The sequence below is a fragment of the Mus musculus genome, chromosome 16 (assembly GCF_000001635.26).
Source record: "Mus musculus strain C57BL/6J chromosome 16, GRCm38.p6 C57BL/6J".
Taxonomy (NCBI): domain Eukaryota; kingdom Metazoa; phylum Chordata; class Mammalia; order Rodentia; family Muridae; genus Mus; species Mus musculus.
In genome coordinates, this window is record NC_000082.6 from 36,545,009 (window position 1) to 36,564,075 (window position 19,067).

General features: G+C 44.4%; 1 protein-coding gene across 3 annotated transcripts in view; it reads right to left on the reverse strand.

Moving 5' to 3' along the window:
* Positions 1–17,133, reverse strand: part of Casr (calcium-sensing receptor) — a 71,557-nt gene extending 54,424 nt beyond the window's left edge. The window contains exons 1-2 of one of the 3 annotated variants that reach the window (XM_006521730.2): positions 17,068–17,133; positions 16,846–16,988 (exon numbers count right to left, since the gene is read on the reverse strand). The gene's annotated coding sequence lies outside the window, so the exon portion shown is untranslated. Of the gene's footprint in view, positions 1–16,421; positions 16,795–16,845 lie in introns of those variants that run through there. The other 2 variants (NM_013803.3, XM_006521731.4) reach the window with 2 other exon arrangements.
* Positions 17,134–19,067: the final 1,934 nt, after the last annotated feature.

Here is a 19,067-nt window from a genome sequence, read left to right on the forward strand (position 1 = left end):
AGATGTTTGAAGCCTATGGGCCATGGGTTGGGTATATCTGCACCATGGAAGCAGATGGAGCACTATTTGAGGGGAGGTATGGAGACCTCAGAAAGGGCATTATTTAGGGGGATGATGGAGGCAAATACAAACAATGTTAAGGAAGCTCACTGTTTTCTATGACTAATTAAAAATAATAAATATTAGCACCTGATATAGACATAAACTCTACCTCTTTGTAAGCTGATGTTCTCAAATGTGTTGCTATAGTTACAGAAAGCTGATTAGTTACAGAAACGTGTTGCTATAGTTACAGAAAGCTGATTAGTAGGCCATCCAAGATGCTTGAGGTGGACATGATTTTAATAGCAACAAAGACAAACCTATTCTCCCACATGCCAATCCAGAAAACTCTAGCTATAGCTTAAGCCTACTACTTGTCTTCCATCCCTTGAAGTTCCAGTCTAGAAAGTTCTAGCTGTCGAGTGTGTGGCTTGGGCTAGTCTCTCGGTGAGCCATTTCACACCCGCAAAGTTAATGAGTGACCAGAGAAAGCAAGTCATTCATCATGGGCTTTGTGTGACCCTTAGTCCAGTCAATGAACAACAATACCGTGCTCTGTGAGCTTTAGAACAGGAATTTGCTCCACTACAGCACTGCCACCTGTCCAGTCAGAGGACACAAACTATTCTTAGTAGCTTTATCCTATGGTCTTCTCTGCAGAAACTCAAGATTTATTTAACTAAGTTCTAGTCATTAGAGTTTCTGTATGTGCTGAGTGTAAAGCGAGCTGTAACAGAATCCATCTCTATGGCAGTCATACTTTCCCCTGGTCAGAGTTGGGACTTGGTTCTATTCAGTTTGTGATGTTACATGACTTCCAGTGATCTGTCCTCTGCATCCACCACAGCTCCCACCAGCTCCCTGAGCCTTGCTAACATTTGCATTAGAAGAGGCTGTGATTCTGTTTGTCTTTATCCTCTTGTCTAAGCCCTGAGGCATTCAAATATATGTTTGTATATGTGTATGTGTCATGTATATGAATATGTATATGATGTCTCTCTATTTATTTGCTAGCTAGCTAGCTAGCTAATCTGTGTGCTTGTTCTGAAAACCTTTTATTATTGCTGTTAGAAGCTATCACAGATAAGAGGCTTTAATGATAAATTAACAGCCTCCATTAACAAATCTTTAAATGGATGCAGGAAACAGAGTCATAAAGTAGAATCAAACCTCAACGGACAAAGCATTAGAATTTGGCACATGGATCAGAATGAAGGACCGGGAAAGCAGGATAAAACAATAACAAAAATCACCAGCCCTTTCCAAGAAAACAGGTCTCAGGATCAAGTGTTGAGCTAATGGTGTAGAACAAGGCATTGATAGGAGTTTCAGAAATAGGCCAGCCCTGGTCAGGACAAATTACCACAGGGAAGAAGCAAGAAGGACTTTACTTCTTAGAGCTAACCCTAGGGTAGAGCCAGCCTGAATCTGAGCAGTTACCCAGGTCACCCATCACTCCTTCATGCTGTGATCACAAAAATATCTGATAGAAATGAGTTCTTATTTCAGCATTCCAAACACATGTTTAATCAACTGTAGCTAAATTGCAAGCAAATAGATAGTAAGGCCTGGATGGCTTATAGGTGATATGTGAGCCACTGGGTCAGGGGACCACAGATGATGCTACTCCAAAAGACTAGGAAGACCACAATCTATGGAATGGTCAGACTTGGCCCAGATTGCATGTGGGGTGTTGTAGCACCTAAGTATTGTCTTCCAGACAGGATTCAGGCAAATAGGACAGTGAAAGCTCAGAAATGAAGTCAGCAGAAGGGATTCATTGTAGAGCCAACCTGGCCATTTGCCTGGAGAAAAGAGCTATGTTGGTGCATCCCTGGAAGCTTCAGAATGCTGGAGGAGGCTTTGACTCTTTTCTAGGTGAGTGTAGACACTGCTGCCAACTGGAAGCCGGCCGTGGTGACGCAGGCCTGGAATCATGGCTAGCCAACAGGAGGGCTCAGAAGGATTAAGAATTTGAGGCCAGTTTGGGCTATATGGGTCTGCATAGTAAGACCCTGTCTCAAAAACAGCAACGGAAACAAAAGGCAGAACTTTCAGGATGATAGATTCTGTTGTGGTGTGAAGAGGACACTTCTAATCATCAACACTGTCCAAGAGTGCCCATATATATATGTACATATGCAACAGTAATAATTATAGGAGAGGCCATGAGTTGAAAGGGAGTTGGGATCATGGGAGGAGTTGAAGTGGGGAAAACAAGTGGTGGGAATGATATAAATACAGGAGCCATGAATCAAATTCTCAAAAGCATTGTTTTAAATGTCCATTTGTGCACCAGGCTTCAGTTACAGCATGAGAGAAATTCCTAGGACAATCATTAGGAGCAGGCAATAGTGGAGATACACATGGGGGTGTCGTCATGTTCACAATGGGGCTGGATGATCTGGTGTGATGGGGGCTGGAGGCAACTGCCTGGAGAAAGCATGGATTCACCTGTCCCGGAGGAGAATCTGCAGCTCCAAGAACTCTATTGAATCTGTATTACACTTTCCTTTATCGACTGGAACTCAAGCAGGTCAGGAAGCAGCTGAGGCAGAGGCCACGGAGGGGTGTTACTTACTGGCTTGCTCAGCTTGCTTTCTTATAGAACCCAAGACTACCAGGGATGGCACCACCAACAATGGGCCCTGCCTTCCCACCCTTGATCGCTAATTGAGAAAACACCTTCCAACTGGATATCACGGGGGCATTTCCTCAAGGGAGGCTCCTTTCTCTGTGATAACTCCAGCTTGTGTCATACAAAACCAGGCAGTATAACCCTCTAGCTCACAGAACCTTTCTTTAAGAACTTTAAGAACAAATCTAGTCGATCCACTTAAGGAGGAACTTGTCTTTTACTTTCTGGGGTATGGGTTTCTGGCATGTCCAGCACTTAGTGTCTTTCTTAACAGAAGACCATCTCTGTGAGGGAGCAGTCCTCACAGGATTGCTTCATCCCACCCTCCCCTTCCCAGGGGTCGCACAGGCCTCCCTGGCATTCTCCTCTTGCAGACTGTGGTGGAATGTAGACTCCATAGCCAGCTCTCCTGATGCCGTTGGTTTCTCTCTGTTTGCACTTATATTTTCTCATGTGTATCTTCCAGTATCCTACCTTCTTCTCCTGGGGTTTCTCGGCTTCCCCCTCTTTCCTCTACCATGCTAGATAGTCACCTGTCATCCTGGGAGGGTGGGACTTATGGTCACTCTGTGTAACTCCCCTTCTTTCTCAGTCACTGGAATCATTTTGGTTCCTTGACTCTGAACTGTACACCACAGTGATTCTCTACGGAGATAGCAACTGGACAGTGTCTTTCAAAGGGTGATATCAGGGCTTCACAGCATGGCAATCCCCTGGAGCTTCTCTTTAAAAACATTCATTTACTTGGGTGTATGGCTGTGCACCATGTGCACTCAGTGGCTGCCGAGTCCAGAGGAGGGCTTGGATCCTTTAGAACTGGAGTTACAGGCAGTCGGGAGCCACCCCACATGGGTGCTGGGAACTGAACCTGGGTCTTGTAGAAGAGCTGCTGGTGATTTAACTATTAAACTATCTGGGCCTGGAATTCTCTAGAAATAACAGTTTTCTTCAGACTTTCTGAACCATAAACTCTAGGGCAAGGCTCGACATCACAGACTTTGACAACCCCCTAAGCTGAACTACTGCATCATTAAGAGGTGGGTTGGAGCTACTGAGAACTGCCAGGTCCTGCACTGAGAGTTTTTGAGAAAAAAAAAATGCATTTTCTGAGAATATTAATGGATTCCAAACCACAATGCCAAACTCTAGTGACTGAGGTCAGCCCACACAGAAAACCCTTTCTCTCCGCTATTTTAACCTAGTCAGTTCAGAGCACATACCTGAGGCCATCCCTCTTTCCCAAGGTTAATTTGAGGTTCCCTCTTTCCAATCAAGCATAAGAAAGGCATGCTCCCAGTTTCCTCTCTTTCAGCACTAGAGGCAGATGAGCAGAGAGAATGAACTCTGTCTGTGTTTGAGGCCTTTCTGTTGTCTAGGACACCAGCTGCCAGGGCAGAAACTCATTTTGACAACATTTTAAATCCACTCATGGTAGTACCTTTGCAAGCTGGGAGCCTAATAGGCTATCTTAATGTCTATGGAGTGTCTATGCTAAACAATGTTGAACTTTCAAAACCTCCTCCTTTAAAATCAGGACCAAGAGTAGCACACCTCAGTGCACTCGAGGCTCTTTAGTATTTGCCCTCCGAGGTTTTAGTCAGTTTAGTAGTAGACCAATGATCTCAGAAGTGCCATGTAGGAAAGAAGTGATCACTAATATAGATAGGAAATAGTCTTAGAATTAGGTAAGTAAAATTAATAAGAGAATTCAGCCAAGTTGTCAGGTATATAGTATATTTTAAAAATCACCTAAATTTTTATTAATCACCAGTAACAAAAATATATTATTCAAAAAGATACTGTTTATAATAGTAACAAAAGTAAATATCCCAAGGTATGAGAGAAATGAAAGAAATGTAAGAACTTAATGGAGAAAAATTCAGAAAGTATGGACAGATAGGACAGAAGTCTAAATAAATGGAGCCATCTCCTGGGTTGAGGAACCATTAGAATCAACATGGTTAGGGTTCCAGTTCTCCTCCCAATTCAGCTATAAGTTATCTAATTTCTAATAAGAAATCTTGACAGGCCTGTACATTGCATGTTACTTTCTGTGTGTAACTGTACACAACTTAACTACTTGAGTTTTAAATTATTTTAAAAATTATGGTGTGTGCATCTATGCTAGGAAAATACAGGTGCCCTCAAATGTCAGAGGACTTGGTTCCTCTAAAGCTGGAGTCAGACAACTGTGAACCACCCAGTGTGAGTGCTGGGAACCGAACTCAGGTCCTCTGCAAGAAGAACAAGTACTCCCAACTGCTCAGCCATCTCCCCAGGGGGCTGAGTGGTGAGGCTTGTTATAAAGAGAACGAAAAAAAGACTTTAGGGAAGTAGGAATCAAAGGCTTGAACGGTTGGGCAAAAGCTTGCTCAGAGAAGCAGTCACAGAGGAAATGGTCAGAGAGGGGGCACAGAAGTGGACTTTATAGATTCAGAAACGGCAGAAGCAAGATCTGTGAAGGAAGCAACCAGAGACGACTCAAAGTGAAGAGAGAAGGTAAAGCCAGAGAAAGTGGAGGAGGGGATATTTCCCAAAGATCTTGCCAGAGGTAGCGTGTAGGTGGAGATCCTGAGTCAAGGACATAAGGTGGTTAAGAAGTGACAGAACACAGGGACAACAGGGCAAAACTATGCAAGCCTTTATTAGGAAAACAGAAGGGCCCTAAGGACACAGAGGGACTGGCACTCGGTGTCTAGATATGAGCTTGGTTGGTTGTGGGAACCTCATGGGGGTAAAATGGGAGGCCAGGTGAATAGGAACAGTGTACAAAGACCTACACTAGCTATGCTCTCCCTCCCTCCTCTCTCTCTCTCTCTCTCTTGCTGTTTATTTTTACAAGCTCTTGATGTGTGTCCTCGGCTGGTCGGAGCTTACTTTCATCATAGCCCAGACTGGCTGCAAGCTCTTACTTGATTTATACTATCATGACTGCTTTAAAATTAAGAGCACGGAAAAATAGCTACTACTCGAGAGGAAAAGATGAGACTTGCTGGGCCAGATCATGCTAGCTAGCGGGAGGAGGTGGAGAGGACTGGTTAGATCATGAAAAGGATTTTGATCTAACCAGTGAGGATAAATGCAAGGACACACCATAGCTTAGCTTTGTGCAAATATTTTCATCATAAATTATTATTTCCCAAGCTCTGCCTGCTAGGGCAGTGGCAAAGAGAATCTGCAAGATGGTGGAATTGCTGTTGCAAAAGACTGTGAGAATGACCAAGATGGAGTTCCAAAGACACTGTATCCAGAAAGAAGGGTGCTGCATTATACACTTCCTGTGTAAGATGGTTAAGTTCTGGGGATCGAAAGGAAGAGTTCTCCCCATGACACTGTGGAACAACAGGGCACATACCAAGAAACAAAACATGGCTGAACACAAGGAGGTGCTCAACAAGGAGAAACCTGGTCTTTCTTTCCTGTGTCTTGATTGCACCAAGATGGGGGTAGATGGGAGGAAAGGAGGGAGAAGAGGAAGTGAAGGCTGAGAGTGAAGGGAACATGGAGAAACCCCACCATGGCTCCTCCAAGGAGACCTGCAGATGCCGGAGATGAGCCCTGCCTTGGAGCAGCTCTAATCCAATTATGAAAACAGAGTCCCTCATCCTGAAAAACACAAACGTGATGAATTGCCTTGTAGGAAAAACAGCGCAGCTCGAGCGCGGGATGAGCAGGTGTTGCTCGGAACAGCTTCCTGGTTGAAGGTGGGTTGTGATGCCTCTGAACAGAACGGTGCCTGCCATGAGCAGAGGTTCCAGAGTGTGAATGAGGCAGGAGGGGAGGAGCCAGGTTGGGAAGGCTTGCGGAGTGTAGATGTGGAGACACTGCCACCACTGAAACAGGAAGGACAGAAGATCAGGAGTTTGGGCTCTGGGGCCAGAAGTACGTGTGTGTGATGTCAACCTGCACATGGGATGCGTCAGAATCCAAATCTCTTATCGTAACTCCTCCCTTTCAAGGCAGTTGAAGGGGTGAGCAAAATAAACTTTAAAAAAAAAGGTACCTAATATGTAATAAGTGCCCGGAGCCCAGGTGTTAATTATAGCACTACTCTTAGCTCTAAAGGCACTGGCTAGAAATTGGACGACAGGAAATGAGAACTCTGAAAAATTAAAAATTTCAGGGATGAAAATGTTGAAATAAACAAGGGACAGTATTAGAGCCACTATAGGATGAGACGGAGCAGGATTGTGAGTGGGTGGTCCATGGACCAGCATCACCAGCTTCTCCTGTGAGCCGTAGGGACAACGGACATTTGGCCCCATCCCAGGCTGCCTCAATCAGCATTTCTAGGGGTGGAAATCAGTAATCTACTTGTTAGAATAACCCGACCATGTCACCTTAAAATTAGAAAGCACTGGGGGAGAGGATTTAGAAAGTTTCTTGGTAAAGAGATTAATCCCAAATAAGTACTCTCCACTCATTTGTGACGGCAAAATCCATCTTCACACCTGTACGAGAAAAGTTATCAATTTACAGAAGAATCTTTGGGGGTCTCCATGGGACGGCACGAGACAGAATCACAGTTGATTCCAGACTCTGAGTCTAGCCACAGGGCAATTGTGCAAGTCCCATCTATTTGGGGGCTAAGTCGCAAAAACATTCTTTACCTTTTTAGAGCTTTTAGAATTTTAAGTTGTAGACTTACGCTGAACCATTAAACTTACATAGCAATCCCACATAAAGAATATGCTTGGCAGGCCCAGGTTATAAGGAAAGTGAAGTCTGCATAGAGAGATCGCTCTGGTTACAGGCTAACGTGAGTCAGAGGCTGACACCGGAACCCGTGACTTTAGTTGCTAGTTAATATTCTGTTGCAACCCACTATAACATAGTTAGTCGTCACATCAACTCTGAGAGCACAGGTCACCTGCAGGGTTTCCCTTTCACATAACATCCTGTGGAGAGAACCTCTGGGCATAAGACTAAGGAAAATCTGATGATTTCTCTACAATAGAGTCTCAGAAATAAAAGCCTTGGTTAAAAGTGATGAATATTTTTGAGATTTTTGTTACTGTATCTTGATTATATATGGTGGATTTCATTATATTTCCATATATGTGCATCATATATTTTAATTATATTCCTTATTCCTTTTTTGGTACCCTCTCACTGTTGCTGATCTCCTGTCCAACTGGCCACATTCTACTGTCTTTCATATGTGTATACATACATATATATATATATATATATATATATATATATGTGTGTGTGTGTGTGTGTGTGTGTGTGTGCATATATAATATATATGTATATATAAAATATATATTGTATATAATTTTTAAAAAGCAATGTGTCTCTTATGTGTATGAGAGGAGGTTCACCTGCATGTATGTCTGGGCACTACATGCATCAGTGCCATGCAGGCCAGAAGAAGGGATCAGGTCCATCTGGAACTGCTATTACAGACAGTGGTGAGTTACCAAGTAGGTGCCGGGAACCAAACCCAGGCCCTCTGTAAGAGCAGCCAGTGCTCTTAACCACTGAGCAAACAGCTCTGCACACCCATCCTTCTCCCACTTTTGCATCTTTCTTTTTTTTTTATTTTTTATTTCCTCATTATTCAGCGAGTTTCATTAGGACTGCTTCCAGGAGCGTGGGTACTTTACCAGTGCCTATAGCACTTAAAGACATGTCTCTCAAACGTGTCCCTTTTTCAAATCCTCAGGGAGAGCTTGGACCGCAGGATCCCCTGCCTCCTTCATTTGTCAGAGCTTTGCTATGTGCAGAAAAATCACAGCTGCAGCATGCCTAACAGCCATGTTATACTGAGGAGTCAGCAGTCCACAGTGGTCCCTCTATCTTCCTTCACTCTTATATCTCTGTCCCTTCTTCCTTGAGAGAGCCCTGAACTGAGCCTTTGGGGTGAGACTACAAGAATTTCCAAGGAGGTGCTTTCTAGACAGTCTGTTCTGAGGTTAATTAGTTTGTCCCATTTGATCAGCGTTGTCTTTCATCCTCGTTTACTTGATAAGCTGTCTGCTATCTTCGCTTAAAAATGTTTGCTTATTTCTGGGGCTGGAGGGATGGCTCAGCTGTTAAGGGCACTTGTTGCTCTTCCAGGGGGAACCCAGGTTAAGTTCCCAGCACCCACACAAAAGGCATACAACTGATGGCAGCTTCAGTTCCAGAGGATCAGGTGCCCTCTTCTGGCTTCAGAGGGTACTGCATGCATGTAGTGCAGGCAAAGCACCCATACATGTAAAATAAAATCAATTGTTAAAAATATTTACTATTTTCATCCAAATAAAATTAACTCACCTAAAAATACTTCCAAATTTATATTGTATTGGAGTAATAATATGTAACACTAGATATTAACATTTTATTAGTCTTATTTACTGGACTTTTAAAATGAATTACTTTTATACTTCTATATTTTATGCATGAATATAGCTTATTCTGATTACTCTCTACCCTTTCCCGTTCCCTTCTTAGTTAACATATTTTTTAATATTCTGCCACCCAGTGTTTCTCCATCTGGAAACTGTTATGTCCTTTGTTTACCTTTGAAAAATCATGTTCTTAAATGTTCTCTGTTAAATTCTATATATTCCTTACACATTAATTGTTTTTGCGGCAGTCTCACACCACAGGCTGGTCTTGAACTTGTGACATAGTCAAGGATACTCTTGAGCTCTTGATCCTCCTGTCTCTCTCTCAGAGGCATGGGGTTGTAAGTGTGCCTTAGCATGTCTGGCTTATGGGGTACTGGGGATCAAACCCAGGGATTTGTGCACGGGAGGCAAGCCTTCTGTCAACTGAGCTGTATGCATCCTCAGGCCACACATTACAAAAGTTTAATCTTATTTTTCCTTAAAAAATATACAAATTATTATTTGTAAGCAGCTAAAATATTTATGTAATAGAATACATTAATAGCTCCCTTCAAAATTCTATTACTTTCATTCTGGGAGCTTCGTCGTCTTTATACAGTGTCTGTTGCTCTTCTCTCCCTTAGGTAGTAACTTTCCAAACAATCAAATTCTATTTTTAATCTGGATCAGCAACTTGAGTACATTTACACCAAGGAGCTTATGTCCTCAATGCTACAGAAACACCCTTCTTGAATGAATATTCTTTATGTTCCACCAAATTTGTATAAGATGAAGAGGCAACCAGGTGTGAGGAGACACTTAGGATGGCATGGAGTCAGCCCCATCAGCCAGGTTTTGGCCAGCTATCCTACCTTCCCGAGCCCCAGTGTCCTCGTATGTAAAATGATGATAGATGATGGTATCGTTTTGTCAGTCTTGCGGGACACTGATGTTCTGCTGCTCAGTGAGTTGACAGAATCCTGTCACCGTCCTGGCATCTCAACATAAAAGTCTACCTACTGAGATTCAATCATTTGCAAGTCAGACATTCACTTGTTCTCTGGTTAACTGACTCCTCTGGCTCCGCCAAGGTTCCAGACACTATGTGGGCTCCTAGAGCGTCAGTGCTGAGTGAGAATCATGAGAAACAACGTCCTGGGCGAAAACTAACAAACTTGGTTCAGAGGGAAGGAAAATGGGCACAGAGAGACACAAGTACTGTGGGGCCCAGGCAGTCTCCGTCCAGAGTCCAGGTGTTTTACCTGCCGGAGGACACTGCCTTATAAAAGAGGACGGTGAAAACTGACTGGTTGCAGGGAACAGAACGCGGGGTGGAATATGGGTGACTCTTAGGGTTATAGAAGGAAGCCACCTGGTCTCCTTGTCACCACTTTTTCTCTCATCCACAAAAAGCACCAAAGGGCTTCCAGGGCAGCGGTTTGGGGCATAGGCAGCCCCAATCCCAGATACTGATGGGAAGGAATTCTCAATTACGTGGACTCGGGGTTGGGGGTGGGGGTCTAATGCTGTGGCACTGCACCACGGAACAGAAATTGCTTACCCTGCCCTTGCTTTTCCAGAGCAGTGAGTTTCTGCTTGGAAGACCCAGAAAAGATGAAGTGAGCTAAGAACTTATGTTATAGAACATTAGGAAGGACCGTGAGAAGAGTCAAAATCCTTCCGACCACCAGATTGCGGTAAGAGGAAAACCTGAACACTTTCCTAAGGGCCAATAGGTCACTGCGATGGGGGTGGGGCACTACAGTCTCCTTGCACCTGAGTACTTTTTCTTTTTGTGTGAGAAACACAAAAAACACCAGGGAACATGGGTCACGACGAGCGTTACCGGCAGGCAGGCAACATGGAAGTAAGAAGTCAAATGACTTTATTTTCCTCTTTGGTGGCGATTTTGCTTAGTGTGTGAAAGATGTGTTGACAGAAGAGTAGCTAAAATTAGTCTCCTCTCTGCAGGCATCGGATTACCTTTGCTTCCGTCATCCCTGATAAGCACTGGAAGAAAACAGGTTTCCACCCAGGTTCCCTGAGGTGGGAGTATATGTGTGGGGGCATCAATTGTAGATTTGAGACAATAAGGGAAAATTAATGCAGGTTATTTAACTTCAGAAATCTTCACTCTTCCTGCTTTTTCAGTGAAAGGAAAGTTATGAATGAAAGGCCAGAATGTGGTTCAGGGGAAGGGCCGGGTAAGCACTTAGCCATAGGGGTGCATTGAACCCTTTCTAGGTATATAGCTTACTACAGTCCCAGGGCCAGGAAGAGGGCCTCATGGTGAAAGCCTTACCGAATAAAGCTGAGGGCCCAACTTCCATCCCAGAATGCACTTCAGAAACTGAATGTTGCAGTACTTCCCTCATCCCAGCATTTCTATAGCAAGATGGAAGTCGAAGCACAAGCAAGGGAGTTTCCTTAAGTTAGCTGACCAGCTGACCTGAAGGACGATGCAGAGAAGTAGCTGAAACGGACTCTGCCTTAGCTATGTAGAAGTTGACATTGAACCCCAGAAAGATGTGCTGTGACACACACATATGACCAATCTCTCTCTCTCTCTCTCTCTCTCTCTCTCTCTCTCTCTCTCTCTCTCTCTCTCTCTCTCTCTCTCTCTCTTTCTCTCTCTCTCTCATACACACACATACACACACAGACACACACACACACACCAAAGTACATATTTTTAAGAATTTATAAAATCATATATCTAGTCTTGGAGACAACATTATCCTGGCATTTCAGATACCAAAGGGATGTCACCAGTACAAACAGCGCCAGTTAGGTTAATATTTTACCAAGGTAAAAGCACATCACTGCACAGTCCAGGCTGACATTGAATTCATGATCCACTACACCCAATAAAATAGATTTTGTGGGGAGTGGTGCTACACTGGAAGTGGAACTCAGCATCCCATACATGATAAGCAAGAACTCTACTACTGAGCCCTACCTCTAGCCTGGAAAGTCTACTTTTATCCTAGACCATCCATAGCTTTTTTTTTCTTATTTCCATTTAACCTCCTCCCTCAGTCGGCTCTGCCTGATTACAATGTTTTCTCATTTCTGTGGCTCAAACAGTAAAAACTCAATTCAACAGCTCTATCTATCTATCTATCTATCTATCCATCCATCTATCATCTATCCATCCATCTATCTAGCTATCATCTATCTAGCTATTCATCCACCAATCCATCATCTATATATCTATCCATCCATCTATTATCTATCTATCTATCTATCTATCTATCTATCTATCTATCTATCTATCTATCTATCTACCTATCTATCTACCTATCTATCATCTACCTATCATCTATCCATCCACCCATCCATCTATCACTCATCTATCCATCCATCAATCTATCATCTATTTATCCATCCATCTATTATCTATCTACCTACCTACCTACCTACCTACCTACCTACCTACCTACCTACCTATTGTCTTTCACTGAAGCTCAGACTGGCTTCTGACAAGTGACAATCCTTTTGTTGCAGCTTCCCAAGCGCTGGGATTACAGATGTGAGCACCACACCTAGCTTCTCGCTGATTTTAGCAAGCTCATGTGAGTATCTCAGTCAGTGCTGTTAGACTGTGGAGTCACTTAAGAAAAAAGGGGGCTGCATGTTGTGGAGCACGCCTTTAACCCCAACACTCAGGAAGCAGAGGTAGGCACAGCTCTAGGAGTCTGGGGCCAGCCTGGCCTGTATAGTGAGTTCCAAGATAATCAGAGCTATGTAGAGAGACCCTGTCTCATTAAAATAAAAAAAAAAAAATAAGAAAAGAAGACATAAGGGGAGAAGAAAAGGCAGTCAGATTGGTGGGTAAAAGTCCAGGCATGACTGAGGGCTATATATGCTTCATGGCACTGAGCAGTAGGTGAACTCAAATGTTCACACACTTGAGCTAAAGCCAGGGGTCGGGGAGGGGAGGAGATTCTATTTATTGGGGATCAGTAGGCCTTCTCGATCTTATTTTATTTAAGATTCACTTCCATCTTATGTATATGTACGAGTGCCTATATGTGTATCATGTGCACGCCTGGTGCCTCAGGGGCTAGAAGAGAGCACTGGGTACCCTGGAAGTAGAGGTACAGGCAGTTGTGAGCCTCCGTGTGGATGCAATCTGTTCCTCTGCAAGAGCAGCAAGTGTTCCCAACTACAGAGACATCTCTCCAGCCCCTCGATACCATATTACACATGGGCACAGAGGCTGCCAGGTCTTCTAAGTTAGAAAGGTAGCTTTTGGGGGCTCAGCCAAGGAGTTCTCTGATATAAGCACTGCCCAGATTTCTGTTTCCCAGTCCTGCCTGATGTCTACATTCCCTTTGTTTAAGGCAAGATGACTTGGATGGCACGGCAGAGTGGGGTCATCCTCTCTCTCTCTCCGCTCTCACTCGCAATGAGTCACTGAGTACTGTGCCTCGGTCTGCATGGAAGAAGCATTTGAATATCGATTGTTTTCAGTGCCACTGCCACAGCCCCCATAGTTTGGGATACAGTCATCATAACCAGGGTGGTTTTGATATCTTTAAATGAACTCATGCAAATCCCTATGTAAGCACCCTTTATTCTCTCTACCTTGTTTAGAACCACCGACAAATCCTAGAATTGACATGCTATTGCAGGCCTCGGGTTTTGTTAGCAACGGGTTTTGTTTTCCTGCCTGCCTCTCGCCACTTTAAATCTTTCTCCTCTTCCTTTAACTGGTGGGGTACCTCATCCTTCAAGATTCAAGTCAAGTGGTGCCTCTTTCTTTATGAACTGAGCCTTCCTCCTTGGTTGGTAGAACTGACCACTCTCTTCCCTGCTCATGATACCTCCACCTGTATATACGAGTTCTGTCCCTAAGAGGAGGGATGGACTCCTTAAATGCTGGGACTGTGGCTTTCTAATCCATCTTACCCACAATGGTTAGCGTGGTTCTGTGCACATAGAAATGTTACTGCAGATCACATTTAATAAATGAAAGCCTATGTTGGACGAACGTGAAGCACACGGCTTTCTAGAGTATCTGTGCTGTGACCTTACATTGTGGGACTTTTATTCATTTACAGCGTCACCACAATTGTTAATATGTTACAATATATTTGCCTTTACTAAAAAGCTGGTTATGAAAATCTATAGTAACTAAAACTCTAAATCTTTTAAATACCCCTCTCTTCTGAAATACACAAGCTGAAGCTGTGGCTCAAGGCAGAGTTGGAGCTTCGAGTATACAAGGCTAGGAATTAGTTCCCAGGGTGTGTGTGTGTGTGTGTGTGACACATCCTTCCAATGAGAGCAGTAGCTAGGGATAGAGGGGCAATATTTGCAGTCCACCTGCCACAGCTATTCTAACCTGGGATGCTATTCAGTGATAACGCCAAACTGTCACCACATAAGCAGCAGAAGTATTATCTCCGTATTTACCTTCTCAATGGGAAGGTGCATGATTCACATTTATACAGCAGTGTACATTTTATGGTACACAATAAAATGAAATCATAGGAGTTAAGTTAATCTGAACATTTCATTCAAAAGCAAGAATTATAGCAATGAAAAAAACCACGGCCAACAGACAACACAGCCAGCCTATGACGACAAGACACTCTTTCCCCTCACGCCGGTAACACCAACAGCACGTGGACACACATCAAGGGACAAAAGTTTCATAGCAGCCAGTCTGTTTGGTGACCAGCAGCCAAATGCTATTCCTAATCAAAACGGTCTGACCTCACCTCAAAAATCAGATTTCTTCATCCTGATCACCCTAGAACCTCAGGGTCAGTGAGCTCTGTTGGGAAAGCCTTCCCAAGTCTCACAGACCCATCTATGTACACCCACAGTGGACTTTGTGTCTTTCCCTCAGAGGGTTTATGTTAGCTTGCAATTACATAGTCGATAATCATTTTACTGACAGCTGCCCTCCCCCAAGCATCTGTAAGCACCAGGAGGGCAGGTTCCTTGTCTGGTCTTATTGACCATCTTGTTCCCAGGATCTGGTGTGTAGCTAGGCTCTACAAACACGTTAAGTGAATACTGATGTTTTTTACATTTTTGTGTCTCTGTTTATAAGTCATGCACTACCCCCTCATCAGCCTTGCACCTGCACCCAGCCCAATCCATTCTCTAGTTACAACGTCATCCTTAAGTCTGCAGGAGAGGGAACAGCTAATGCCTGAACTTTGCAGGATCCAGTTCAACAAAGGAAAAATGAGGAAAACAAGGGACACTGGCATAGATGGAGGTTACTTTAAACAGTTTACACAGCTTCTAAAGAACCTCCTATACCGGTAAAAAAAAATAAGACCAATTACTCTGTCTTAATCTACAAACATGGTTTGATTCGTTGATTATGGAAAAGAGTTGATGATGTGAGTTATCAGCATGAAGACCACATGTGTTCCCTTAGCAAAACTCCCCAGGGTCAGCTCCTGAATGACAGGGGCTGGCCCGGGGTTCCTCTGCTCTCAAAGATGTTGGTCTCCTGCTCCCTCACTGTTCCCTGGTCTCCCTGATTTCTTCCTTTGTGTTTTCTTTTTTTCTCTGCCTATCACAAAGCCTTGCCCTGTTCACAGGGCCAATTTAAAAGCTCACTTTTCCAAGTCCTCCAGAGGGAACACCCCAAGCATGCCACTTTGGGAACCTGGAGCCTGGAGTCCAAATGGGAGGGGGAATGAATTCTAGGCGGCAGAGAGTTTGGCAAGACAGCCCTCCTTCACCTCCCCCAACAGTGAACCGCACCACTTTACTGCACTGAGGAATCCTGGAGAAGAACGGGTGGGAACTTGTTAGGAGCTCTTCCCCAGCATGCCTCTTTCTCAGAATACTGAGAAAGAGAGGAAGGAGGGAGATAAAAGACTCAGAACTGAAGAGAGAAAGCACAATGAGTAAACTCATGTTAGAAAGGAAACTGGTCTCTAGATATGCATTGGTGTTATTTCCAAGTTTACCGTGTGTGTTGTTAATCAAAAACTACAATATCAAAACAATAACTCCATCAACTTACTTTTTTTTTTTTTTACCTCCAAGGAATATGGAGGCTGGTGACCAGACACCCTAATTTGGAGCCACTGAGGCAAGTACTTTGGTAGGGCAGCGCGCGCGCGCACACACACACACACACACACACACACACACACACACACACACACACGCCCGCGCCAGAAAGCTACCTCTCTCCTTGTCAGTGGGAAAAGTTCTCTTTGACTGTCACAGGGATAAATAAACCGGAGGCACAAGACACACCCCACTTTTTTTTTTTACTGTGAACTCTATTCATCTTTGTAGGCATCCGATCCGCTATCCCTGAAGCCCAGCGTTCAGGGCTCCCAGGTCTGACCTGCTACTGTTCGCTGCCCCCAAACCTCATCAAAGCCTCCTCTGCCACTCGGGTACGTTATGCCCGCACTTCTGGTGTCCCCAAGTCCTACCTGGAGTCCTTGTCGTGGCTCTTTCCACAGGAACACCTGCTGGCCCTGTTTCCCCAGGACCAGCTGGATGCTGAGCTCAGGATGCAGTACCAGTCTGCCGGGCTTGCGATGTCAAGTTAAGTTGTTTGAGTAGCGTGCTACCCTCTAAAGTTCCCTGTTCGCCTTGGGTCAAGCCACTGCCTCCCAGCAGACCCTCTGACGGCCACTGTGGCCCGGTTCGGGGCTCCGCCCCTTGCCTGCTCTCGCCTGCGTGCTTCCTGGGGTCTATGGCCCCCAAATCCCTCCAAATACACTTACAGTCCGTGCCCTAGCCCGCCTGGAATCTCCCAGGCTCCCTCGATCTCTCAGGTCAGCCTTTGAGCTGTGCGCTCCGGCGCTGCGGGCGCGACGTCCCTCCCCCTAGGCCACCTGTCGGGTTTGGTACCTGAGAGACCGAGGTCTAGCGCTGGAGTCCTCCTGTCTGCGATGAGGCTCTAGCCATCCCAGGCTTCCGATCCTGCTCCTGCTGTTGGTCTGGGAAGATACAACCCCCTCCTTCCCCGCAGCACACACGCTTCCCGCTCCTCCCTGGAGATGGAAAGAGGATCACAAGGCAACTGTGCCAGAGGATGGGGCACTTTTTTCCTAGTAAAGATCCAGAACTCACAGTATAATAAACACTCTTAGGCGTTCTGCTAGACTCCAGCGTTGCTTCAGCGGGCTGTACACAAACAGCCCCCTCCCTCCACTACCCCAGAGATCTGGTAAGCTTTGCCCCAGCATCAGGGTGTGCTTCTTGAAGGTAGGAGAGGCCAGCCTGGCTCACAGTTGTGCTCAGGCTCTGGCTCAGCGCTGGCCACTCATCATAATACTTGAATGAAATGGAAAAATCAATTTATTTGGTAGAAACCCAGCATTTGCTTTTCAGCCCTAAAGCCTATCAACTCCTTTGTGTAGGCAATTTGATAGCCAACACACACACACACACACACACACACACACACACACACACACGAACACACGAACACACGAACACAAACTAAACAAATAGAAACAGCCAAAACAATTTTTGCAGTACTTTGTAGTAATTTCCAGAATAAAATAATGTTGCGATGCAAATATATATAACAGGTTCATTTTCAACATAAAATAATAATATTTAAACAATGGCGTTATAGCTATGCCCATCAAGCACAGAGGAGAGCTACGTTCAAGCTCCTGGGATCCATACGAAACCTGCTGCATAGCGTGTCTGCAATCCCAGGACTCCTACATCAAAATGGGAGACCTTAAGGCGCTAACGTGTTTATAAAGCCACAGACATTGTTCTGGAGTAAGGTGAAAGGCCAGCACACATGAATGTGTACACACACACACACACACACACACACACACACACACACCAAAATAAAAGCAACAAGTGAACAACACCGAACCTGCCAATAGGAAATAGGTTAAAGAACTTAAGGTAGTGTGGCTTAATGGAATCCTACCCAACCGTTACAATGCAAGCATGGAGACTTCGGTGCCTCCCAGTCTTCTTAGAACAGATAGTGTTTATTCCTATGAACCACAATGAGTATTTCAGCCAGACATCCATAGTAGTCCAATAATGGTACTTTTATCATGGGGATAAACATCAATTGTCTAATCAACTAAGACTCCCTCCATAGGGATGAGTTCATGCCTGGTACCATAAACCTAACTACTTGTGCTTAGAGAAGTCTTAGGTTTGAGAGGGGAACTCATATCATGGCAGACATGTTTCTACAGATAAGTGTAGTTCTTTTTTAAAAAATAAAGGGGGGAGGGAGTTTTTTCCCAACAGATAGAGACTGTTCATTACACAATACAGAAAATAAGGGACTATGGAGAACCCTAACTGATACACCTGCCATAAAACAACTGCACCTAAGGCTCATGGGAAATTATGAAAGATCGGGGAGGGGAGGAAGATTGTAAGAGGCAGGGACCCATGATGTTTGGTATGAGATAGTGTTTCCTAACCACAACAGGGAGAAATCAACCATGGAATCTCAACAATATGGTTGCTTGGACCAGACAGCATAATTCAACCCAGCGGCTGAGAGAGAGACCCCAAGATGATCAGGTTGTATTAATTCTCTCCAATAATGTTTGAATTGGGGTTTGGTTAAGTGACACTCCCAGGAGCAATTGCTATGCCCATTTTACATGGGAGACTGGAGCCCGTGGAGGTGACGGTATGGAGGATGGAAGAGCTATGAAGCTGTAGAGTTGAGGCTTACCCTCAGTCAGCTTGAATACGTGAAGGGCGTGGCCACCTGAACAGCGTGCATGAATATGCATCCTCCACAGGGCTTGGTTTTGAGTAGCGTGGGACCCTGACTCTAAGAACAGTGTCTTACCAGTCAAAGAAGTTGCATCTTTTCTAATTCTGTTCCTGTGGATTAGGTCAAGGAGGAAGGATGATTTTTGTGCTATTTATCTTTACACCTCCCTAAGGTTTGCTAATCTTTTGATTTAACAACAGAGCTTGACTCTCCCTCAGAGCCTTTGCTAGGCAACAGCTCCTAAGTAGAATTTAATATCGTCACTTTTTCTTCACTTTTCAATCCTATTTCTTTTGTGGTAATTTTGAGCTAAGTTTACATAAGTAGGAGAGTCATTGAAATGACCTATGGAAAG